The sequence below is a fragment of the Gopherus evgoodei genome, chromosome 1 (assembly GCF_007399415.2).
Source record: "Gopherus evgoodei ecotype Sinaloan lineage chromosome 1, rGopEvg1_v1.p, whole genome shotgun sequence".
Taxonomy (NCBI): domain Eukaryota; kingdom Metazoa; phylum Chordata; order Testudines; family Testudinidae; genus Gopherus; species Gopherus evgoodei.
The window spans coordinates 315,467,756-315,495,452 of NC_044322.1; the positions used below are offsets into that span (position 1 = coordinate 315,467,756).

Sequence of the window (27,697 nt, forward strand, 5' to 3'; positions counted from 1 at the left end):
TCCTGTCTTGATTCCTGAACCTTTATCTTCTCTCATCCTCGTAACATCCCATTACCTACCACTCCACACAAAACAAATTCAGGCTTTCTGTCTTAAACTGTCACAGTGCGAAAGACCCTGCTTGTGCAAACTCCAAAAAAGTCAGAACTTGATTTTATAAACTTATTTTTCCAGAAAGCAAGTCTTGTTCTCGAAGGTATGTCATTAGCCCTTAATGGGGACTGGCTGCCTCAGGGCATTGCTAAAAGCAACATAGCTTTTGCCCTGTCAATTATCTAACGGATGGTTGGTAGCTCCTATATGAGAGGAGTTCCCACTCCCACATCACAAACTCACCACCATGCTTTGCAGTACCAGTAAACTCTTCAGGAGAGGGACTGTCCCTTATTATGTGTTTGTACGGTGCCCAGCACAGTGGGGTCCCAATCTCTGTTTGACTCTGAAGTAAGAGCTTCTGCACGTAAAGCCAAAATCATTGTATTTATTATAAATTTTTAAGAGTTGGCAACACTGTAATTTTCAAACACACGGGAGGTGGATGGGGGAGTTCAAAAATCAGGAAACAGACCAAAAACATAATTTAATTTTAAAAAAACTCAAACTTTGAGTCACTTATAATTTTGAGGAGGGTTGATTCATGATTTTGGGGTTGGGAATAATACATTTGTGTCATGTACAAAACCAAGCAATCTGTCAGCACTTACAGAAGAGCAATTTATATATTAAATACAACCGATGGCCTCAGTCTAGTTTCTAATATACATGTGTCCATCTCACACACACAGATCACCAGCACAATCAGTACCTTTTTTTGATGCTCTCACAGATGAGAAACAAATGACTGGATGAATACAATGACTGAAATACCCTTTCATCCCTAAAAGTGTTCCCTGAAACCGAGTGTTGAAGCACACTGGGGGAGCAGAGTGAGGATATTTATACCCATGATTTACCCATTTCTCTGGTTAAAGTTCTACCTTCAGTGCTTTCAATATAGCATATTTCTAGAGCACTTTTTAAGAAGCGTTTTAACTTACTGAACTCTCAAAACATAAGATTTATTTTCCTGGCCATGTGTGCAACTCTGCTGACTTTAATAGGAGTTATTTGTGCATAGGTAGGAAAATAGACTGGGCTCTCCCCTCTGAAGTCTAGAGTCATCCAGTATGACTACGCAGAATGAACAGAGTATTTTCAGAGGGAAATATTGTAGTTCTTTATGTAATTTGGTTCAACCTTCTTAACTACAGAATTTTTAAAGTTACATATAATTTCTTATTGTTCACTCCTTGTCAGAAACAGTTGTGCTACACAGACTATTTGCATTGTAAGATATTTCAAGCATATTTAATGAAATAATATTGCTAACTGAATTTCTGTTCCAGCCAGGGAAGCGTAGCTTCATAAAGTATTAAACTTATGTGACAAGAGCCAGCTCTGCAAAATAAATGATAAGCACGTTTTTCACTTGCATGGGCGCCAGGTTTGTATAATTTTTAGTGGTGCCTAGAACGGGTCCAAGTCCCGCCCATCCGCCCCCACACACACCTGCCTTGTAAGTTGATACATGTTTTTTAAAATAATATAAAAATGGACTGGAAACAGTTTCCCTATATTTCACAATGTAGGGGGGATGAGAGCTCTGACTGGGGATGAGAGCTCTGGGGTGGGGCTAAGGTGAGGGGTTTGAGTATGGGAGGGGGCTCAGGGCTAGGGCAGAGGGTTGGGGTGTGGGGGTGAGGCCGGGGGTGAGGGGTTCAGGATGCAGGAGAGGGCTCAGGGCTGGGGCCGAGGGTTGGGGTGCAGGGAGGTGAGTGCTCTGGCTGGGGGTTGGGATCTGGGGGTGGGACTGGGGATGAGGAGTTTAGGGTACAGGAAGGCTGCCTCAGGGCTGGAGCCGGAGGACTCCCCACAACCCTCTCCCCGCTGGCATCAGCGAACTCTGGCAGAGGCCTCTCCTCTCCCATCCAGCCAGGTCTGGCGATAAGGGGCAAAGGGGCAATTGCCTAGGGGCCCGGACAATTTAAAATGTCCTGGGGCCCCAGCTGCTGCCACAGTAGCTCTGCCTCCTCTAGGGAAAAGCGTCTCTTGATTCAGATGCTTTTGATATGCCCCATGCAGGTTCCAGGGTGGCTGAGGCAGAAGAGTAGCAAACACCACTGCCTCAGCTGCCCAAGAATCTGCATGGGGCATATCAAAACTGCCTTTGAATCAAGAGATGCTGCAGTTTTTCCCCAGAACAGGTTCGGTCGGCACAGCTGCAGCTGCCCTGGGGCTCCTCCAGATAGGTGTGGGACGGGGCTGCGCCCGGCACAGGGATCCTCTGGTGGGGGGGGGCCTCAGGGCTTCCCTGGATGCAGGGGCTTATGGCCCCGGATGAGGGTAGGGGCAGGGGCCCCATTGATTGATCTGCCCTGAGGTCCAGAATTGCTGTCGGTGGGCCTGCCGCTGGCAGCACACTCATCCTGCACCACACTGCACGTGCTCCTAGGGCCCCTCTCGGCGCTGTGGGCATACTGCCCAGCGCCGGGGAGGGGAAGAGGGGAAGAGTAGGAGAGATGCACCCCATCACCTTGTGGCCTGACTGGTGAAGGGTCAGGGCCTGGGGGGGGAGGGCTACCATCATGTCACATGTGCCTCCTCCCTCTGCAGACCACAGCAGCAGCAGCCACATCAATCCACTCTGCTCCCTTTTAGCTGGAGCAGTGGAGGGGCGTTGCTGGGCACAGCGTGAAAGGAGTCAGCCAGCAGCCAGTAACGGAGCACAGCACAGGAAGCAGCAGCCAGCTGCCGCCCAGGGACGCTCCGGGGAGATGCGCGGGGGCAGCGGGCGGAGCCGGGGGAGAGGCCCAGCCCCAAACATTGGTGGAGTACAGGCACCACGGACCCATGTAATTCACCGCCTATGTTCACTTGAATTCTTTACAGATTTCAATATTTTATCAATAAGATCTTTCACCCAAAAGACTGAAATATCTTTTCTATCTTTCTTAACATTAGCCTTCATGAGATTTAAAACACTTCTCCAAATGATCTTTACTATCATCTATGATACTTGGTAAAAGAGGCATAACTGATGTACAGATTTAATGTCTACCTTTACGATTCAGTGACTTTTCTCCCTGTACGTTAGATTTCATTAACTCACTTTCTCTGAAATCATTCTCAATTTGCATCATTTGCTTTTACAAAGTATCTGAAACAGGATGTGAAGCCCAAAGTTAAAAACTTATTGATCCTAAACAAATTGAACAAATACTGTATTTCCATCTTATTATTTTAGAACAAACCATTGGCTGAACCAGCCGAAATTCACTCCTAGAACCACTCCATACAAAATATAGCCTCTGAAATCATCTTCCTTGCCCATCAAACCAATCATGTCATACCAACCTCTTTTATCAGTCTCCTCACTGGCTCCCCCTTCTCCACAGCATCACCTGCAAGCTTCCTGCCTTCACTTTCTAGACCCTGCATAATTCTACACCTCTCTGTATCTAGTCTTGGCTCTTCTGTCCCTTCCCATCCACACCACTCCTCCAGTGATGTCAGCCCTAATACCCTGTTTGTGCACTTCCCCCATAACCAGCTCCACCAACTCCTATGCACAGATGACCCTTTATAACCTGCTCTGCCAGACTACTACCCTCTCCTTGTTTACATCCGTCTTGAAGAGACACTTCTGTGATACCAACAAGAAACTATCCAAATACATCAAAAAAAAAAAAACTTCTTTAACCCATCAACATATGCACTAGCCTTCACTACCTACGTAATATTATTGGTGTTTCCCCTGTACTTCCTACAGAAGACCACCCTAACATCTTGTTACCCACTTGATGCTTCATGCCTAAGGGTACGTCCACACTACCCGCCGGATCAGTAGGTAGCGATAGATCTATCGGGGATCAATTTATCATGTCTCGTCTAGACACAATAAATCGATCCCCGAACATGCTCCCATCGACTTCGGAACTCCACCAGAGCAAGAGGCGGAAGCGGAGTCAATGGTGGAGCCGCGGCCGTCAATCCCGTGCTGTGAGGACAGGAAGTAAGTCAAAATAAGATGTCGACTTCAACTATGCTATTCCCGTAGCTGAAGTTGCGTATCTTACATCAACGACCCCCCATCAGTGTAGACCAGGCCTAATACTAATTTCTAAGCTTTTGGGGGCTATGATCATGTCTTATCTGTGTTTTAAGGCACCACACACACTCTTGCTTACGTGAGATAATTAATAACCAGGATGACTAAAGGACTTAAGAGCAGAACTAAACATTGTTAAGACAAAATATTCCATTTCCAATATATATCCCAGTCACTATCTAGTTACTTTGGGGCTGGGAGGAATTAATATTTTTGTCTGTCACTGACTAAGGTTCAGGGATCTGATGTTAGACTTAAGTGCTTTAAGAATATACTGTATGTTACCACGAGTACATGTGAGTCATGGAAAAACAGCAGCCACCACCAGCAGTTGAGATCAATACAAGTAACTGGATTCCAAAGTCCCCTGGCTCCAGCGACAGCTGTTGTGCTGCAATGTCTCTAGCACTTTCCTTCCTTCCCTACTGAGCTTAAGATGCCTGCAGCACTCAAAGCCTCGGGTTTCTCCTCACTCTGGTAGAGCATGCAACACTCCTGGCTCCCTACTTAGCTTCCCCGAATCACCTGCCTCCTGCCCCCAGTTCAAGATATATTTCTCTTTGTTGCATTTGTTTTGTTTAACATTATCAGGAGCTGAAGTGGACCTAAATAGACTATACATCAGATCCATGATTCCTGCTGACATAGAAAGGTTCACAGTGGATCCACTGGCATTTAGAAGTTTTGCAGGGAGGCAAAGCTGGGAAAGGAAGCAGGAGTTAAGGTTCAGAACTTAAGGAGCAAAGTGAGGCCAGGAAATTGGGTTATCTAATTCATGAAAGCAAAGGAGCCTGGGGAAATAAAGAAAGTCAAGATAAATTCCTAGTTTAGAATTTAAAGATGTATTGTTACAAGGCTGTTACTAGCACGTTATCACATTTTAAAACTCTAATGTGGATAAGGCAGTGCAGACTTTAAAACACCCTAAACTTGTTGAGTTGAAGACTACTCTGCTACTAGCATTTATCTTGTTCAACTAATACATTAAAATACAACTTACTAGCACAATATAACCACATCAGTTTCAATTATTTGAGTAATTTATTTCAAAATATCTGTGAGCAAGTATGTCCATAACAATACAGACAATAAAAAAAGATTCCCCTAAGAGCACAGGGATAAAGAAACCCCTACAACAACCCAGCTCCTTTTTATCTATTATGCTTCTGTTGGGCACCTCAGTCAGGGTGTGTCACTTGTCAGCTGGGCACATCTTGGAGGAAATCTCTGCCCCTCCAGACTCAGACAAACCAACACCCTTCTCTCCCGCCCTATCCCCCCGAACCCAGCCACAGGGCACCCCCATCAGCCCACACACCCATACTCCCTGCTCTCAGAGCCACCCAGTCCAAACACCCACATCTCTTATACCGAAAGCCCAGCTGCAGGTTGCCCCCCGCCCAGACACCCATACCCCCTAGGCCCAGAGCCCAGCCATAGGGTGCCACTCCTGCCCAGACCACAACAGCCCCTAGCCCTTAGAGCCCAAGGATCCAGAGAGGAAAAAAGCCTGATGCTGGGTCCCGGGCTTGTACAGAGTTTGCTGCATGCCGCCTTCTTCCTTCAGCATGTGCTGGGAACTGCAGTTGCCCAGAACCCTCCAGCTCCCCCTCCGATTCCCCTTTCGCAGTGTCCTGTACTTGTGAACTGCAGAGTCGGGCTCTGCTAGCTCCAGTGGCCTCTTAGTGGCATCCAGTGGCTCTGCAGCACCAATTCTGCAGGGAGAAATGAAATTCTATGTAGAACATTAATTCTGTGCAAATTGCGCAGTGGCGCAGAATTCCCTCGGGAGTAATGCTGGAGAGAACTTTGGGTGAGATAAACTTCTTTAGACCAGAGGTTAACCTGTTTGTCAAATTTAGTCTCTAAAAAACATTATGATTTTGTTTTATATGTAAATGGAAGTTATTTACCCGTAACTGGAAGTTTTTCAAGATGTTTTCAAGATGGTATTCCACACATGAGCATCATGCTCCTGAATCTGAAATTTTCTTGCAAGCAGCATTGGTTGGTCTGCATATGTGCCATAGCTCTCCTCATGCTCCAAACCGAGGGTAGAAAGGACAGTGTGGACTGATGACTTTCCAATTCCTACTCTTAATCCAGATAATCCAGAGAAAGAGGATGGAGCACAGGTAGTGGATTACAGATACAGATCACATATCTCAAAGAACCTCCAGTTACAAATAAGTAACCTCCATTCCTTCTACAAGTGATGGTCTCTATGTGTATTCCACACGTGGGAGATTAACAAGCAGTGGCCAAACAGGAGGTAGGTGCAATAATACAGAAGTGACAGCTGACTATAGTACTGCTGTTCCCACGGTTGTATCTGCAGTAGAAGACTTAACCAAAGCATAATGTCTCATAAACGTGTGCAAGGAGCTCCAGGTAGCTGCCCTACATAGTAGCAATACGCCTCTCAGAGATAAAGCAGAGATTGTCTGTGCACTGGTGGAATAAGCACTTACCCCCTGCAGGGGAGAGATGTGAGCTAGTTGGTAGCAGAGGATAATACAACCAGATATACATTTTGAAAGTCTCTGCACAGATATATCCTGACCTCTTGATCTCTCTGTTACAGAAACAAAAAGTTTAGGTGCCTTTCCAATAATTTGTGTTCTTCATAGATAAAAAGCCAAAGCCCTTCAGATGTCCAGAGAATGACACCTCCTCTCTTCATTAGAGGCATGAGTTTATGAAAAAATATTGGCAAATGGATGGTTTGATTCATCATATGAAACTCAAACTACTTTATGGATAAACTTTTGGGTGACGCCATAGCAAGACCTTCTCTTTATGGAAGGTAGTATATGGTGGGTCCACTAGGAGTGCCCCAACTCACTGACTTTTCTGGCTATGTTATGACAATGAGAAAGGCCATAAAGCATATGGCTAGAGCTTTGAAAGGAGATTTAGTGAGAAACAAAAGAATAAAACTGAGGTCCCATTGGGACATGTGCTTTACTAATGCTGGAGAGGAGCTACAAAGCCCCTTTAAAAACGTATTTGTACCAGAGTGAGCGGAGATCACGCAGTTATCCCCTGGAGAATGAAAAGCACTGATTGCTGCTAAGTGAACCTGAAGAGAACTAAAGAGAGACTCAAAGTCTTACGAGTAAGTAAATATTCCAGAACAGCAGGGATCCCAGCAGGATTCTAAAAATGGGCTCAGCAATGCAAGTTAAGAGGAAACACCTCTATTTTGCTGAATAACAACTCCTAGTAGACTTTCCTCCTTTGATTGTGGATGGATTGCATCATTCTGGAATATGAGCACTCTATGTTCAACACTCATCCAAATACCAGGCTTTGAGCTGCAGTTCCAGACTGAGATGCTCAAAAGTATCCTTGTTTTGTGTTAGGTCTGGAAATGGGTGGATGTTTACGAGTGCCCAAGCTGAGAGCTTCAGCAGATCTATAAACCAGAACTGCATTAGACAGCTGGGAGCAATAAGGATGATTTGAGTTCTGGTCCTGACAGATTTTCTGTAGGCCCTGTGGTATTAATGGAATGGGAGAAATGGTAGCAGCAGGGCATCTCACATCAAGCCCTTGCCCTGAGCTGACTCAGGAGCAGTATAGGGGAAGTTTCTTGTTCACCCAAGGCAAAAAAAAGTCACAGGACAGTGCTCCCCATTGAATGAACACTTCACAGTGAACGCAATTGTGAATCTCCTATTCGTAGTTTGCAGAAAAATGTCTACTGAAACTGTCTGCTATGAAACTGTGCACCCCATGGTAAATATACTGCTGAAAGGGTTATGCGAGGGCTGATGCACCAGTTCCAGAAGTTGACTAACTCCATAGAAAGAGAGAGGGGATCTCAGCCCCTCCCCTCACCCACCTGTTTACACAGAATACGGTTTGCATATTGTCGGAAATTATTTGGATATGTCAGAATCAGATGAGTGGGAAGAAGGCATTGCAGGCTCAATGCACCCTAAGTTCTAGTAAATTGATATGCATTCTGGACTCCAAAGGGTTCCAGATGCCTTGTGCTGTACGATCTCCCGTATGAGCTGCCCAACCTAAGAAAGAGGCATCTGTACCAATGGTTCCTTCTGGAGTTGGTGTGAGGAAAGAGAAAGGGGCCTGACATTGGGAAAGCAATAGAAAGCCTCAGGAGTTAGGCTATAGTGTGATTTTGAGTGCTCAAAGCAACACAGTTATGTTTTAGAAAGTCATCTTGAGTGCTCAAGGGAACACAGCTACAATTTGACAACTGATTTATTGAACTGAGCAGCCAAGGGAAGACAGGTTCTAGGGTTGCTCTTTTGCGAGAAGGCAGAGGCATCCTAAACAGATATTTGTAGCCGGCAAAAGATAGAATTCGCATGTTAAACAGGGATCCATAAACAGAGTAATTGTTGTATTGAAGTTTTGATTGAAAACTCCTAAGTAAATAGGCCAGGAGGAGAATACAGAAAACAGAACTGGGCACCTCTGGTCTAGGGAGGCACAGGAGGCGGCGAACAGAGCGGCTAACAGGGGAGTTTCAGTGGGAGTGCTGTTGGAGGAGCAGGTTTTTGTGGTTTTTGTAGTTTGTGGTGTTTGTGTGTGAGTGAGTGTGTGTGCAGGCTGCTAGGGGCTGTGTGCTGGGAGCGAGGCTGAGCCCTGAGTTGGGGGCGGGGCGTACCTGATTAGGGGTCCTATATAAGGAGCCAGGCACAGTCAGCTGCAGCGGCACAGGAGGCGGCGAACAGAGCGGCTAACAGGGGAGTTTCAGTGGGAGTTTCCAGGGGGAGGTTTCAGGGGAGACCAAGGCAGAGGAACCAGGAAGGCAGACCAGGGAAGAGGCAGGGGTCTGCGAGCAGCCCAACCCTCGTTGGTGGCCTGCAGAGTGGTGTGAGGCGTGGATTGCCAGGCACACAGTTGGAGCGCTACGATGGAGGCAGAGGTAGCAGGTGCAGACACACTGAGGATGACTGGATGCGGTAGCTGCGGCATGTACATGGTCCTAGAGGGAGCACCTGAAAGGAGTTTCACCTGCATGAAGTGCCGCCTGATAGAGCTGCTGGAGGAAAAGGTCAGAGGACTGGAGATGCAAGTGGAAACTCTGGCTGAGTTTAGAAGGGGATTTGAGCAGTTGATGGAACACAGACATGATGAGGCGCAGGGGACAAGCTCAGACGAGCGGATAGAAGCAAGACCAAAGGACTCTGAGGAGGGGCTGCTGGGTGAGGAAAGTGGACGGTGGCAGCATGTGACTAGGAGAACCAGGCAGAGGAAAAGACGGGCCAGTGATGGAGACATAGAACTCAGGAACAGGTTTGCTGAGTTGGGAAATGAAGATGGAGCACAGCAGGCTGCTGAAGGACAAAGGGCGAGGAAGAAGAGGCGAGCAGCTAGTCCTGCAGAAAGAGGGGAGGAGTCGATGGAGGCGACACCAAGTGTGAGCCCTAGGAGGACTGTGAGGGCGAATACAAATCGTAAGGAATTGCGACCACCTGCTGTGGGGGATAGACCGCAGAATCGCACTGTCGCCAGGAAAAGGCAAGTTTACGTGATTGGAGACTCTTTACTGAGAAGAGTGCATAGGCCTGTAACTAGACCTGATCGGGAGAACAGAAGGGTGTGCTGTCTGCCAGGGGCTAAGATACAGGATGTGGACCTGAGGCTGAATACAATCTTAGCGGGAGCGGGAAAGAATCCGTTGATTATCCTTCATGTCGGAACAAATGATACGGCTAGTTACTCGCTGGACTGTATCAAGGAGGACTATGCCAGACTGGGGAAGAGGCTCAAAGACATCGAGGCTCAGGTGATCTTCAGTGGGATTCTGCCGGTTCCTAGAGCGGGGCGACGAAGGAGTGACAAGATTATGGCGATCAACAGATGGCTTAGGGAGTGGTGTTATAAGGAGGGCTTTGGGATGTACGGTCACTGGGAAGCGTTTACGGATAGACGACTGTTCGCTCAGGATGGACTTCATCTAAGCAAGGAGGGAAATAGAATTCTAGGATGGAGGCTCGCCGACCTCATCAAGAGAGCTTTAAACTAGGAAGTTGGGGGAGATGGTTGGGAGATGTTCGGGAGATCTCCACGCCGGAATGTAACCTGGAAAGGAAAGTAAACAAAGTGAGAGGGGATACCCTTGTGGTCCCAAGATTTGATCCAAGGAGGAATAGTGGAGAAACCAGAGTGGCGGGTGATGCTGGTGGTAAAAGGTCTCTGCACGACGGGGGAAAGAATGTCACTGATGCAAAACGCCAAAAATTAAAAGGCCTGTACACTAATGCGAGGAGTCTAGGTAACAAGATGGAGGAACTGGGGTTACTAGTGCAGGAAGTGAAACCGGATATTATAGGGATAACTGAAACCTGGTGGAATAGTACTCATGACTGGAGCACGGGTATTGAAGGCTATGTGCTGTTTAGGAAAGACAGAAAGAAAGGCAAAGGTGGTGGAGTAGCCTTGTACATCAATGATGACATTAACTGTAGCGAAATAAGAAGCGATGGAATGGATAAGACGGAGTCTGTCTGGGCGAAAATCACATTGGGTAAAAAAGCAACTAGAGCTTCCCCTGAGATAGTGCTTGGCGTGTGCTACAGACCGCCGGGATCTGATTGGGATATGGATAGAGACCTCTTTAATGTCTTTAATGAAGTAAACACAAAGGGGAAATGTGTGATTATGGGGGACTTCAACTTTCCAGATATAGACTGGAGGATGAGTACTTGCAAGAATAATAGGGGTCAGATTTTTCTGGATGTGATAGCGGATGGATTTCTTCATCAAGTAGTTGAAGTACCTACGAGAGGAGATGCCATTTTAGATTTGGTGTTGGTGAGCAGTGAGGACCTCGTAGAAGAAATGGTGGTAGGGGACAACCTTGGTTCGAGTGATCATGAGCTGATTCAGTTCAAACTAGATGGAAGGATAAACAAATGTAGATCTGGGATTAGGGTTTTTGACTTCTCGAGGGCTAATTTTAAAGAGTTAAGGAAATTAGTTAGGGAAGTGGATTGGACGGAGGAATTAGTGGATTTGAATGCGGAGGAGGCCTGGAATTACTTTAAGTCGCAGCTGCGGAGACTGTCGGAAGCCTGCATCCCGAGAAAGGGGAAAAAAAACCATGGGCAGGAGTCGTAGGCCAAACTGGATGAGCAAACAACTCAGAGAGGGGATTAGACAAAAGCAGACAGCTTACAGGGAGTGGAAGAAAGGCAGGATCAGCAAGGAAAGCTACCTTGGTGAGGTCAGAACGTGTAGGGATAAAGTGAGGAAGGCTAAAAGCCGCATTGAACTGGACCTTGCAAAGGGAATCAAAACCAATAGTAAAAGGTTCTACAGCCACATAAATAAGAAGAAAACAAAGAAAGAAGAAGTGGGGCCGCTATACACTGAGGATGGAATGGAGATCAAGGATAACCTAGGCATGGCCCAACATCTAAACAAGTACTTTGCTTCAGTTTTTAATAAGACTAGTGAACCTTGGGATGATGGAGGGATGATAAACGGGAATGTGGATATGGAAGTGGATATTACCGCAACTGAGGTAGAGGCCGTACTTGAACAGCTCGATGGGACGAAGTCGGAGGGCCCGGACAATCTCCATCCGAGGATATTAAAGGAACTGGCGCGTGAAATTGCGAGCCCGTTAGCGAAAATTTTTAAGCAGTCGGTAAACTCGGGGGTTGTGCCGTATGATTGGAGGATTGCTAATGTAGTTCCTATTTTTAAGAAAGGGAATAAAAGTGATCCGGGTAATTATAGGCCTGTTAGCTTGACGTCTGTAGTATGCAAGGTCTTGGAAAAAATTTTAAGGGAGAAAGTAGTCAAGGACATAGAGGTCAATGGTAATTGGGACGAATTGCAACACGGATTTACTAAAGGTAGATCGTGCCAAACCAATCTGATCTCCTTCTTTGAGAAGGTGACGGATTACTTAGATAAAGGAAATGCGGTAGATATAATTTACCTAGATTTCAGTAAGGCGTTCGACACGGTTCCGCACAGGGAACTGTTAGTCAAATTGCAAAAGATGGGAATGAATACGAAAGTTGTTAGTTGGATAAGGAACTGGTTAAAGGGGAGACTCCAGAGGGTCGTATTGAAAGGTGAATTGTCAGGCTGGAAGGAGGTCACTAGTGGAGTCCCTCAAGGATCGGTTTTGGGACCGATCTTATTTAACCTTTTTATTACTGACCTTGGCACAAAGAGCGGGAATGTGCTAATAAAGTTTGCGGATGACACGAAGCTGGGGGGTATTGCTAACACGGAGAAGGACAGGGATACTATTCAGGAAGATCTGAACCACCTTGTTAACTGGAGTAATAGGAACAGGATGAAATACAATAGTGAAAAGTGCAAGGTTATGCATTTAGGAACTAATAATAAGAATTTTGGATATACGTTGGGGGCGCATCAGTTGGAAGCGACGGAGGAGGAGAAGGACCTTGGGGTGCTGGTTGATAGCAGGATGACTATGAGTCGCCAATGTGATACGGCTGTTAAAAAAGCGAATGCGATTTTGGGATGCATCAGGCGGGGTATTTCCTGCAAGGATAAGGAGGTGTTAGTACCGTTATACAAGGCGTTGGTGAGACCCCATCTGGAATACTGTGTGCAGTTCTGGTGTCCCATGTACAAGAAGGATGAATTCAAACTGGAACAGGTTCAGAGACGGGCTACAAGGATGATCCGAGGAATGGAAAACCTGCCTTATGAAAGGAGACTCAAAGAGCTTGGCTTGTTTAGCCTGGCCAAAAGAAGGCTGCGGGGGGATATGCTTGCTCTATATAAATATATCAGGGGGGTTAACGTTAGGGAGGGAGAGGAATTATTTAAGTTTAGTACTAATGTAGGCACGAGGACGAATGGGTATAAACTGGACATTAGGAAGTTTAGACTTGAAATTAGACGAAGGTTTCTAACCATTAGGGGAGTGAAGTTCTGGAACAGCCTTCCAAGGGAAGTAGTGGGGGCAAAAGACTTTCCTGGCTTTAAGACAAAGCTTGATAAGTATATGGAGGGGATGTTATGATAGGATTGTTAATTTGGGCAATTGATCTTGGATTACCACCAGATAGGTCTGCTCAATGATCTGCGGGGAGATGTTGGATGACATGGGAACTGAGTTACTGCAGAGAATTCCTTCTTGGGCGCTGGCTGGTGAGTCTTGCCCACATGCTCAGGGTTTAGCTGATCGCCATATTTGGGGTCGGGAAGGAATTTTCCTCCAGGGCGGATTGGCAGGGGCCCTGGAGGTTTTTCGCCTTCCCCTGCAGCGTGGGGCACGGGTCGCTTGCTGGTGGTTTCTCTGCAGCTTGAGGTCTTCAAACCAGTTTTGAAGATTTCAATAACTCGATCCTGGGATAGGGGTTGTTATAAAATTGGATGGGTGGGGTTCTGTGGCCTGCCTTGTGCAGGAGGTCAGACTAGATGATCAGATTGGTCCCTTCTGACCTATTAGTCTATGAGTCTATGAGTCTATGAAGGCAAGTTCTGGGGTCGGGCACCAAGGAGGAAGCACAAGGCTTCAGAAGGCAGACTTTATCCCTTGTACTCAGAAAACAGAGTTGGGCACCTAGGAGGAAACCGAAAGGCTAGGGAGGCAGACTGAGGTTGGGCATCAGCAGCAAGAGGCTGTAGAGAAGCAGGCTTTATTCTGAGGATTTGTAGGTTTTGAGAGAGATAGAGATTCAAGAATAGAGTTGTCTGCTCCTGGAGCAATCACTGAGAGGGCTCAAGGTAGCCCTGATTAAAAAGGAGACAGTGCGCCTGCAGCAAAAGGCTGTAGGGATGTAGGCATAGTTAAGGTTTTGAAGGAGGATTTTGGTGGGTTGCAGAGAGAAGAAAGAATTGCTTGCTCCCAGAGGATGGGAGGCATAGCATCTGTGGAAATAAGCTGCAGTCTGCTTGGTTGGGCGGAAAGGAGAAGGCTGGTGGCTGGTTGCATAAGAGGAGGTTAGTAGGCTTATTTTAAAAGAGTCTGACATCTGTACACAGGTTTCAAGAGAGTAGGACCTATCACTCAGGAATGGCCACGGTTGAGCTTTGCATACACAGCGTATACATGGGTGAGAATCGCTGCCTGGTCAGATATAAGGATTGCACCTATACAAATACACAGACACACCTGCACATCTGGCAGCCATGTATGGATCTAAAGTGAGTAGGGCCCACAGCTTGAGTGTGACCAGGTTGTAATTATACCTGGGATATTTTATATACCCGGCCAGATTTTATATATCCACACGCACATCTAGTGACCTTTCCAGAAGGTGGCTGGATTCAACAAAAAACATCTCCACACACACGCGCGCGCGCATACCCACACAATTCTTTTTTGTAAATTTATAGAGTTTAGGAACCCAAGTGCCTAGAGCAAAAACAATCTCCGCTTATGCTTAAGTTTGCTACCGACATCACTGAGGAAAAAAAGAGTCAGTGGTATAAGAGGTAGCAGAATCTATCATAGGTGCAGCTTATATGGGGGCTGGTGCATAAAAGGCAGGGCAGTCCTGATGATGTATCAGCATCCCCATTACAAAGCGACAGTGGCTAATAAGAGGGGTAACAACTGGAAATCAGTATTCCAAAAATGACTGCTAAAGGGAAAATGAGGAACAAGGGAGTTTCAGAGAAAATGCTAGGGAACAGCCTAGAGGATTTAATTAGAAAAGTAAGACATAATCCATGGAAGGAGAATGTGTTTATTGGACTGGATGCTTATCAGCAAGTATGCAAGCAATAGGAACACTGGGTCCAACCTAAGAAAAAAGAAATTTTCTTGGGGGAACCTAGTAAAAAGGAGAAAAAGTGAGCTGCTTTACAAGGTTTGCAAATGGTAGCAGAAGTTTTATGTAAGAAAGTAAATAGTTTAAAGTTAAGCAAACAGGAGCTAGAAGAAAAGGAATTAATAAACAATCTCATAGTATGATGGTGTACAATTCTCAGATAGTTGCCTCACAGAAGGAACTGGTCAACATAAAAACAGAAGCTGAAAGACTGAAAGCCATTGTGCTACCTCAACAAAAAGAAAAGGACGAGGTACAGATAAAACAAGATAAATTATGGCAGGAGGTAGCAGAGTGGAAACAAAAAGCATTAGATGGGCAAGCTGCAGTAAAAGTTTTACTTACAGAAATAAGGGAGGAAGAAATTGACCTTTGGGGTGAAGATTCCTCTGGTTTGTATAGAGCTCAAAGAGCAATTCTGAGGAACTTTCTCAGAATCCTTACACTAATTGGAAAGTCCATAGGATCCCTAAATAGGGATACAACCGCAAGTGAGCAGGCTGAGATGTCTGGTGTACTTGAAACGGAAGGAAAAGATGTCTCAACTATAATTGTGAAAGAACTAGATAACTCTTATGTGTTTGAGACAGATAAATCTGAAAGGTTAAAAGATTCCTCAGACTGGGATCAGTTGCTTCAGCAGCAGCTAAAGTTTGGTTGTAAGGAGAGGGCTCAGCTTGATGCTGAAAACTCCATATTTCAGAAGAGAAGTTTGAATGAGGAATTGCAGATCAAAAAAATACTACTAAAAATCACACGACTTGTGATAAGCAATGGTTTAAAAGGTTAGGGAAGCAAGATTGTTATTTAAAGGAAAGATGTATAACCACACAAGCAGTGATAGATGTGATTGTGAGGTCACAAAATTAGTAGACCAGGCATATGGCCAGTATAAAGTAACTTGCCTGCAGAAAAAACGGCAAGATATGCAGGCACTCAACAACACAGTTCAAGAAGGTAGAACTATGGTAAATAAAGAAGTTAAATTCAAAGGATTAAAAGATAAGAACCGGGTTAGTTCTAGTGCAAGTTTAGGAACCTTCTCTGACTTCTCCTTTGAAGTGATACTAATAGCTGGAATAGAAAAGAAGGTAAATCTTGCTTTCCAGGAGGGGATTCCAGTTTTCTAAGGAGTTTTCCTGAAAAGCAATGATGGAAAGGGGAAACTCCAAAATTTTGTAGTACCTGGGGGTCAAGGCATACACAGGAAAACACTACAATGTGTAATGTATTACAGTCTGAAGAAGCAGTAGTTTCACAGTTTGGAATAATAATAAAAGCAGCAGTAGTATGTAGTTATTCAGATATTGCTTTAAAAACAATGCAGAAAAAGTAAAAGGTAAAATACAGAAAGGTTGGCCACTCACAAAAGAAAAACCTAAAGGGGCATCAGTAATAATGATCCAAAAGTCAATGAAACCAACAAAGTAGGCAAAAATCAAGGGGAAAATAAAAATAGTAGAATGGTTCCCTTTGAAACAAAGGAGAAGTAATCCAGGAAGAAACTGGCTATGGGGAGAATTGCTGTACTATGAACCTAGAGAACAAGTGCATGGGCTTCCTACAGAAGAACTGCTTTGAAGATTGGCAAATTATCAAAGGAGTACACTTAGGGCTCCATCTCACCCTCCAAATTGAACAAAAGGAGGCCAAGTGCCCCCTACTGGCCCAATATTAGAAAAAGAAAATCATGCTGATTGAGTGACACATTCACAAACTGATGACTAGGAGAGATCCACTGTGTATGTAAAATTTAATAAGGAAGCATATGCATAAATAATTATATAGATTACAATAATATTAATAAATAAGACAATAAGATTAGTAAATAGGTCTGTAATAAGTTAGGTAGTAAAAAAGTGCTAAGTATGGTACCAAAAGGATAAAAACATTAAAATGGTTCTATTCACTTCAGTGAAAAAAATGGGAAGGAGAGATAGAATAGTAATAAAATCTCTTTCTTAAAATAGGAAAGAAATAACAGACAAAACAATGCAGAAGGAAGAAAGCGAGATATAGGATGAGTCTTCAGGGCTGGAGTTACCAGAATGGATGGAACAGGACATTGATGAACTATTAGAAAGTTTGCCTGTCTAGATGTATTGGTCAAAGTCCATCATCCCAGATTCCGGTTTTGGATGATATAATAATGAAACAATCCTGGCATGTAACAGATAAAAGAATGCAAAAGGAAGGGACACAGGACGAGACCTGGGATGAATCTACGTGGCTGGAGTTATCAGAATTCACAGAACAGGATATGGACAAATTGTTAGAAAGTCCGCCTACTGTAGATATAATGAGTTAAACTCAACCATATGAGACTCCAGTTTCGGGTGATTTAGTAATGGGACAATCTTGCCATGTTATTACTCCTCTATGGAAGGATCAGTATGGTCGAACAGTAATATACAATATGGAAGATTTCATCAAATGTGTTATCTAAATACAGGATCTGCATGGTCAGTATTAAATAGCATATATGATTCGGGAAATCTTATCCCACTGACGTTAGTGGTATATCTTGTATTAATTTAGATACTCCTTGCCTCAGAGGTGCAAAGATTATCTAAAATAATACAAGATATACCACTAACAATCCCACTAGCAGTAAGTATAGGAAATAAAGAGATACTAGGGATTCAGTTTGGAATTATGGAGCTAGATACAAATGGGATAGGAATGGTAGGAATGGATATTCTTCACTGGTTACATTGTGCTATGAATTTAGAGAGAAAGGTTTTATGGGCAATAGAATGATAGGTTAATAATTGGTAAGAAATTAGATAAAATAAATAAGTTAAGAAAAGAGTTAAAGTACATAAGTTAAAATTCATGGAATATTAATTGGATATTTCTCCATAACACACAGAGAAAGGAAGTCAGATGGCAGAAGAAGGAGATATCCTGAATCCATTGTTCTATCAGGGGGAAATAGCTCAGTGGTTTGAGCAGTGGCCTGCTAAACCCAGAGTTGTGAGTTCAATCCTTGTGGGGGCCACCTAGGGACCTGGGGTAAAAATCTGTCTGGGGATTAGTCCTGCTTTGAGCAGGGGGTTGGACTAGATGACCTCCTCAGGTCCCTTCCAACCCTGATATTCTATGATACCTGGGGATGAACTCAGATATTTTAGATCAAGCAATAGGGGTAGTGTATATAGCTCAGTCAATGATGATGGAGAAGGAATACTAGAAAAAATACCTCATTTAGTAATTGCTCAACTGTTTATGGATAATAACCAAAGACCATTGGTGTCTGTTATATTGAACTTGCCTGGTATCCAAATAGGGGCATTATGTCACCTGGATACCAGATCATCATTTTCAATACTTAATACTACTAGTATTGGGAGAATTAATTGGATACCTCTTGCCACCGCTGATCAATACATAAAACTCACACTGGATATGGAGACCAACTAAACGTATATGTGAGCTGACAGATAACTTTCACAGTGGGAGTACAAACAGTACTGAATGTTAGGTTCAGACCTGTGAGTCGAGGTGAAAATGAATATAGAGTTTTAGGAACAGGTGCTTTAAAAGAACTAAAAAGGGTGGACAAAAATCAATTTTTTTTTAAATAAAAATAAAAAAAATCAGTTTTTATTTAAATCAGATTTTCTTTTGATAAAATGCTTTTTGAGGGAAAAAACCTATCTAGAGATAGTTTTAATTAAGATATATTATCACTCAAAGATATCTCATCATGAAATAGAGATTATAAATTCTAATTCTACAGTACGAGACAATATATTCATGGAAAGTTTAAGAAAAGTTTTGTAAATGAGTTCCAATAGTTCATGAATTAGGGACCCAATCTTATGGGATTACAGGGCATCTCTATAGATTATTTAGGTTAATCTTTCTATCTATCCCATGGGACTCAGTGCTCAGTCTAGAAGATACCATCACAGATGCTTAGTTTTACATTCTCAAACTGTGGATTTGTGTCTCCAGAGATAACACGCTAGTTAACAGCAAAAATGTTTTAAATAAATAATTAATACATAGAGGTGAGAAATAACAGACCTCAACCCAGTTGTCCCTCTACAAATTTGTGTACATGGAGTCAATCCCTTACCTCTTTCTAGAAGTGCAAAGCTTCAAAAAGTTCAATGAATAGAAGATTGTTGGGGGCAGAATAGATCTGGACAAGGAGAAGAAGTCTGGAGATAAATGTGAGAAGGGAGGGACAGACAGTAGAAACAAAAGTGAAACTGTTTGAGTAGCATATTCCAGAAGTCTTGAGGTCTTTCTGAGTGTAGCATTGATTTGAAATCTACCATACCATTCTCTCACTAGAAAGGAAAACCTATAATGGCAGCAAGCCGTAACAGAGACCCAGTTTGGGAATATTTTAATGAAGTTCCTCTACCTGTGGGTAAGACAGGAATGCATGCAAAATGCAAACAGTGCAACAAAGAAATGCAAGGCCTAGTTGCCCGAATGAAGCAACATTATAGGAAGTGTTCCTTCTCAGGAGGAAGCTGCATTGAAGATGATGAAAGGAACATGTCTGAACATGCAGGAGCTTCAGGCTGGTAAACTTTTTTACTTCATACTTCTTTCTTAAGGACTGCCTTTCTTCCTTCTGGACTATTCTTGAATTCCCATTTTTGAGCAAAAAATACAGTTGTTAATCTATGGTACTATCATTTTAGATGCAGTTGTGATAAAAAATAAATAGCTGAAATAGGGAGCTCTTCCTTTACAATTTCACCTTTAAAGTATTACTGAATGTCAGTGAATGCAATGAGTAATACTAAATGAGCAATATGGTAATAATAATTAAATAACTGCATTGACTTATTTGTTTTTAGGGGAATCCATCCTCAATATACAGGATTCTGAAGACTATCCACCTTCAAGATCACTATCATTTTCTATAGTTTCAGAGTTATCTGTCAATGGTAGTGCTTCAGTCACATCATGTATCACACAGCCACAGCATCTCTCACCTGTAGCAAAAAGAAAAAAAAAAATCTCCATCATACAGGAACAACCATAGATAAGTTTGTGATAAGAACCAGCAGATTACAAAAATTGCCCGGTTTGTTTATGCAGCAAACTCTCCTTTCCATATGATTGAGAACCCACACTTCATTAACATGGTTCAGTCATTAACACCAGGATATACTCCACCCAACAGAGCAGATGTCACAGGCAAATTTCTGGATAAAGTGTATGAAAGAGAAATTGAGCTGTGTGCAAAAAGTCTAGGGGTAAAATTGTTAACCTGAGTCTTGATGGGTGGAGCAATGTCCACAATGCACCCTGTTGTACGTGCTTGCGTGACAACAGAAGAAAGAAATGTCTTCCTTTCCGAAATGATACATCAGAAAATGCACACACAGTAGAATATTTAAAAGAAGTAGCAGTAAAAGCTATAACAAACTGTGAAAAAAAATTCAAATGTCTAGTATGCAGCTTGGTCACAGACAATGCTGCAAATGTATCCAAGATGGGAAGAAATTATTTAGAAGAGAGTCCCAAACTAATAATATACAGTTGCAGTGCTCATTTGATGCACCTCCTAGCCAAAGACTTCAGTGTTCGAGAAATAAAGGCTAATGTTGTTGAAATTGCAAAAAAATTCCCCAACAACCACTTTGCAGCTGCTCCTCTGAAAAAACTGTGAGAGGAACCAAGCTAATTCTCCCACAAGATGTGCGATAGAACTCAGTGGTGGACTGTTTTGAGCACTATACCAAGAATTGGCCTAATCTGATGACAGTTTGTGAACAAAATCATGAAAAAATAAATAGCCAAAGTTCTCAACATTGGGCTTAAGAGAAATGTGGTACCCTGAAGCCTATTTCTGTAGCCTTTGAACAAAATGCAGGGAAATAGCTGGTTTATTGCTGACGCTGTTGAAAATTGGAAGAAACTGAGTGAGATCTTAAAAAGAGAAATATGCAATGACAGAGTTAAATTACAAGCATTAAAAAATGAATGGGCCAAGCACTATCTCCAGCTCATTTTCTTGCAAATATTCTCAACACTTGGTACCAGGGTCAAACCTTAACTGCTGAAGAGGAGGAGCTGGCTATGACACGTACATCCAGCAATCATCTCTCCATAATGCCAACTATAATAAACTTCAGACTTATGGGTGAACTATTCAAGAAATGTACATTTGCTGATGATGTTTTAAAGAAAGTCACACCAGTGAACTGGTGCAAGTCACTTAAGCACTTGGATTCAGAGACTGTTGAAGTGATAATCTCACTTTTAGCAGCAGTAGCTTCTTCTACCAGTATAGAAAAAATATTTTCTTCCTTTGGACTAATTCATTCAAGAAGGAAAGCTTGTTTTTCTTTTCCAGATTATGAACAAACAGGAAAATGAAGATCAAGATGACTGAGTTAGCTGCAGAAGCCAATATTTTAAGTTTCTCATGTTGACCTAGCTGACACAGTCAATTTAATTTCTTTTTAATATTTCATTTAATTATTTTAGTTAACAATTTTAACTAAAACAAACCTGATTTTAAAATACTTGAATGTTTAACTAAAGCTGAAAATTCATATGCTTGTTTTGTTAAAATATTATATGTTTGCCATTGAAGAAAAAAACCAAGAATACATAACACTGTTGATTTAGTTAAAAAAAACTATTTAAATGTCTGTCTGGTGATGTTCTCCTCCTAATACATCATGGCAAGAAAATCTTCCAAATATTAATGATTAACCTGTTGAATGGGAGATACTTATGAAGTCATTGGGAGGTGAACGATCTGCTTCAATTACCTTTGGTAAATGAAATAACCAAACAATCATTCAGTTTCTGATAGAGCTGTAAAACTAATCTTAAAAGTTTTCAGAATAAATCACTTTAAAAATATATAGTGTGTACCTTCTAAAAATGAAGCCTACAACTATCCGAGTTGTGAAGAATATGTATTAAGGTTATAATGACCAACAAGAATGCACTTTTATGTTGAAGTCCATGATTAAATTGAGTTCCTGACTAGTGATTTAGATCAAATACTCCCTATACATGAATCTCAATAAATTACTCAAAAATAAATGTTTCAATGGTCCCAAACTGACAATTTTCAGAATTATTTTACAAGAAATTTTGACTTTTCATTCTGATTTGGAACTTTTTAAAAAAAAAAAATGGAAATTCCTACAGAATGGAATTTCAAGATCCCAACCAATTCTAATCATAACTATTAGAACACTATATGCACAGCTCACAGAGTATAAAGCCTCATGAATTACTAACAGCAATGAAAGATAGTTCAGTTTCCACATTAAACAAATATTTGCAAGTCTGATGCACAAAACACAATTTAACGTAAAAATTCAACAACAAAAGATAGCATACCAAAAATACTTATAGAAAGATTAGATTAATGATGTTTCCCAATATAAATCATTAAGTGATAATGAGTTTGAGCGGTTTTTGTTTTTATTAAATTTTACAGGAAAAAAATCTGCAGCACAATAAGAAAATACATTCTGGTAAAAAAATATCTCCATGTAAATAATCACAAGAAGTGATTAATATCAGTGAGTAAAACAAAAGTTTTAGAAAAGTTTAAAATCTAACCGCCTTCTGTGATACTTGGATTTCAAAATTTCACGCTGGGAAGTTCTTCTGCTTCCTGAAGTACCATGAAGAAAAGATTACATAGCTCCTAAGGCAAACAAATAATTGTTCATTTTATGCCAGCAAGGAACTAGCCTAAATGAGGCTAGGATTAGCGTGTCAATGGAGCAGGCTAGCCCTCTAAAGAGTCATTGGGGGGGAAGGGAATAAAGTAAACAAATTAGAGGACTTCAAACAATTCAACCAACACAGCACATATTCTGGATCGATAACTAGCCAGTAGCACCTTGTATACATTAACAAGTCATAGCACATGAAAATGCTGCCGTGGGAATAATTATTGAATAGCAAGAATAGACAGAAATAACCTCGAAATGTGTGCCCTTTTCATGGGGTTTACAGTTAGTGCTGTAATTATCTTTTTTTTAATGCAAAAACAAGTAAAGGTAACTGATCACCATAAAACAGCAACCTTGCTAACTCAAGTTTTAGTACAGAAAGCTTGTTTAAAATCACAACACAGCACAGAATAGCAAGGATCAAGTGTTAGTATATAACAGGGTCAAAGTACTAAGAAGTTCACAATGTGCAACTCAGAGATTAGGGCAGATGGAGCACAGCATTATCTGGACTGAAGTGTTTGGTGCACAAAAGGTCCAAGGATTACAATGAGCCTCTAGTGGGTACTACAATATATGGAACAGAGATGCTATTTAGATTGCACTCTACATATAAATGTTATTTTGATTTCCTATGCTTGCCTGCACATTAGAAGACACTGTTTATCAAGCAGCCTGCAGAATGCCATCAAGTAATCTGCAGAAAGCCCCAAGTTACAATATATTTGCACATTTAAGCACTTAAAAATTACTCACAGAAGTGCAACGGGAAGTATAGCAGTAAAAACACAGTGTTAGCAGTCATCCACAAAGGAAAGAAAATGACCCCTGATGTTCTTTCACAAGAAAACATCTGGGGAAAAAGAGGCAAATGATCACAGCCTACACGTGAAACAACTACAAAACCAAAAATTGTATTAGTTTATTTTAAACAATCTGTTTCCTCCTCTTTTCTCCACTTAAATAGCTTGTTTAGGTCAAAAAACGAGTGACTATATTTACATTAGCTTGTAGCTTTTTAAAGTTAATTTTGTAATGCGGTATTACACCACCTTGGGTTCGGCTCTGGGGTCTACAGTTTCAAGCTTACCAGAGTGAAAGTCACCTTTGCTACTTACTTTAAATTTAGGCTATGTCTACACTTGCCAGTTTTAGCACGAAAAGTCAGGGTTTTGAGCAAAAACTATGGAAATCCACTGGAAACCCATATTTTCAGTGCAAAAATAAAACCACCCCAACAAGAGTCTTTTTGCGCTGATGTGCCAGTGAAGACTCTTGATTGCTTTTACCAGTCTAATTGCACTCCAGAGCTGTCCCACAATGCAGAGCGGGAGCGGCTGCTCTTTGAAACTCACCAGTCCTGTCTGCGCCCCTCCCCTTTTGCACCTTTCTGACAGCCGGTGCTGTCACTGCTCCAGTACACAAAATAAATCATTATTGTGGAAAGCTCCTGCTGCTTCCCACTGTATAAACAGAGGCAGGCAGACAGAATCTGTCTGGGTCTCCTCCCCCTGCCTCAAGACTGGTTGCTTCCGGCGGCTGTCACAAACATACATCCACCTCTGCCATAATAATGATTTGCTTTGTATCCTGAAGCAGTGCTTAGTGGGATAGCTACCACAGTGCGCTCCTCTCATCTGCTATGCAAGTGCTGCACATGTAAACATGCTTTGACACCTGTGGAAAACAATGTGAACACAAACCAGCACATTTCTTTTAGCACTTTTCTGTCACTGACAAAACTGTCAGCGAAAAAATTCTGCAAGCCTTAGAGCCTCTAGGAACAAAGATCAAGGGTAGTAAACATACATACATTCACAAGTACAAGATTTAGTCTCTTTTACAAGTTTTATTAAAGTTACAATTAAAGTTATGAATATCTAAGCACATAGAAATTCTGTACAGACCTATGCACAAGTTACAAATATAAATATATTCACATCTTTCACAGTAGTGTTAGGGTCTGATGGGTCTCTCATGGTTTGATCATCAGTAGACAGATGGTTCCTGCTGGAGTTTCCCATAGGGAGCTCAATTTTCCCACTCTGGGCACCCTCTTTTATAACGTAATTCTGACTATACCTGATTAGCATTTCTGTACTTGGTGCACTCTGCAGTTAGGGTATGTGTTAGAAAAACGTGATTACCAGGTATCTTGTCATTACTTTTACTGTTAATTTTTCACAGTATCACCCATTGGTACATATCTTCCCATAATCTTTGACCAAAGAAAAACCCAATGCCCTCTTACTTATGTTATGCATTTCTTACCTCCAAAGCCTAGCATGGCTAAGCTAAAATCTTTCAGGCCTCAACCTGCAGGCCTTGAATTTCACTTAATTAGAAGGAATAATTATGTATTAGATATCTAACTGCTGATCAATTTTATACGTCTAAAATCCTACCATTTAACTCTGTGTAACATATTATTATGTATGACATTGCATGTTAGTTAATCATAATCACACAATAAATGAACAAGAAGCTAAAATCACTGGCTACAATCTTATCTCCACAAACCAATGAAACGTCCATTTTTTGGTCAGTTTATCAAAAGAAAAATAATTGTGTGTGTCAATGTCACAGTGGAAGCATCCACATCCATGTGGTCTGAAAGGAAAAAAGGGAAAGGTTTCATAATACAAAGAAGAGAAAAGAAAAGAAGAGAAAAGAAGAGAAAAGAAAAGAGAAAAGAGATTTGGGTTTTGCTACATGCTGTGAAACATAAAATCAAGCGGAAAACAGAAGTTTTCTGTTTTAAGTATGACTTGTCCAACTTGCGAAACTAGTTAATTGTTATTCTAGTAGCTATAATGAATGAGATAAATCTCATTGTTAACCAGTTACCTTAGATGAAAAATGTTGTGGCCTCTTTACAACACTTTTTTTTAAGAAAGCTTGCCTGGTCACTCCATTAACCCCAGGTCACAGCTCTCAGAGGGAGGTCTTGCAGGTGCCAAGCCCAGCTGGTTCTGCTGGGAAATCAAAGTTGGTAAACAGGGCGCTGTAGCATGAGACCAAGTCTCTTATAGGTGAAATCCCATGATTCTCCCGAAGATAAGTTACGGCAGTAGGCCTAACACCTAACAAGGGGTGCATTCAGAGGCATGAGAGAGGGGTTCAAGGTTCAGTTAGCCCTGCAACTGTTTCAGCAGAATTCTTAAAGTCCATTTATGTAACATTATAAAAATTCACTGGTGCAGCAAAAGGATGTCACCAGCCACCTTAAGGACTCAATATGATCTAATCTCACAAAGACAAAACTTTGACCTGTTAAATGGGTCTACAACATTATGCTGTAGCTATAGCATTTTACCAACCAGCCTCAGTACACAGGATGGACAGTGCTCAATGAATGAGTCAGCCTGCTCATTATTAGCCATAACAGACAGTTATCCTCAGTGGACCAGCTACTACAGGAAAAGTTCTGATTTACAAATAGATTTGACAGGTCTTGAACTCAGCTCCATAAGGTTCATGGGAGCAGCCATGTTCCAACCCTCACCTAGCAGCCTGCTGGCAATAGCCTACCTGGGACCCATGAAGCTCCGCCCCAGTGTGAGGCTCTGCCCCTGACGTCCAACTGGCAGAGTGCCAGCGCAGCTCATTGGGCCACTAGCCCTGCTTAAGCCAGCAGCAGGAACAGGAAGCTGTCCAAACAACTGGGTTCCACTCTGCTCTTGACTGTATGTGCCATTGGCTTCCTGCTCCTGCTTCCCCAGCTTGATTTCTTGGCATCCTGACTTAACTCTTGGCATGTGACTTGCAGTTCTAAACCTCCAGTTTGTCTCCTGCCTCTGACCTCCTAGTATCCTGACCTATCCTGATTCTGATTCCTGCCTTGTGGTTCTGACTGCTCAATATCCTTACCCAGCCAATTTTTGACTCCTGTCTCATGACTGCGGACTCTGGCTCTGACCACGAGGTCTGGCTGCCTGCAACCTGGCTGTGACAGTGTGTCGAAATTGATGAGACTTAGACATATCCTTATAGGAAAAGCCTACACTGCAACTAAAATCCCACAGCTGGCCAACACCAGCTGACTCAGGCTTGTGGGATTTGGGCTAAGGCAGTGATTCCCAAACTTGTTCCAGCACTTGTTCAGGGAAAGCCCCTGGCAAGCCGGGGCGGTTTGTTACCTGCCACGTCCGCAGGTTCGGCCAATCGCGACTCCCAGTGGCCACGGTCCGCTGCTCCAGGCCAATGGGAGCTGCTGAATGTGGCAGCCAGTACGTCCCTCAGCCCGTGCCACTTCTAACAGCTCCCATTGGCCTGGAGCAGAGACCATCACCTCTGGGAGCCGTGATTGGACATAGCAGGTAAACAAATCGGCCCAGCCCGCCAGAGGCTTCCCCTACACAGGCGTCAGAACAAGTTTGGGAACCACTGAGCTAACGGGTTGTTTAACTGCAGTATAGATATTCAGGCTTGGCCTGGAGCCCGGGCTCTAGGATCCTGTGAGGAGGGAGGGTCCCAGAGCTCAGGCTGCAGTCTAAGGCCCAACATCACCACCACAATTAAACAGCCCCTTAAAAAGAGTCAGCTGGTATGGGCCAGTTGCAGGTGTCTAACTGTAGTGCAGACATATCCATATAGAACTGAGCTCTTAGCCTACTTCTGTTAGAAAGGATCTTGTGCAACCACTCAGCTATACCTTCTATAAAAGGAGATGAAGCTGACACTTGCCTCCCCCACAGAGGAAGAGCGTGAAGCCCTGCTCAATAATAAGGGCTATAATACTTCTGTGCACTTTAACACTAGTCAGCAGAAGACATTAATCTAAAACTCATGGGGTGAAATCTTGGTCCTATTACCAAAACTCCTACTGACTACAATGGAGCCTGATTACACTCATAATTTGACTCCCAGCCAGTGCACTTTCTCCTGAGCCATTCTGATAAGAAGATGAGCAGAGACCACAGCAGCCAACCAGCCAAAAGGTTCTGTTTGGCTGCTTCAGGACAATGCAGGAGGCTCAGTGGACCATGATGGTATGTTCCATGCAACTGAAATGTTCACAAAATGAAGGCATAATCCTTTGTATGTTCTACTGTACATGTGTGAATAGTGATCTTCACAGTTAGGAACAACCAAATTGGATATAGACTTTCCTGAGAATGGCA

At 42.7% G+C, this 27,697-nt stretch overlaps 1 protein-coding gene across 9 annotated transcripts in view; it reads right to left on the minus strand.

Annotated features, from left to right (window-relative positions):
* Positions 1 to 27,697, minus strand: part of IMMP2L (inner mitochondrial membrane peptidase subunit 2) — an 879,272-nt gene that overhangs the window by 837,800 nt on the left and 13,775 nt on the right. The window lies entirely within an intron of this gene.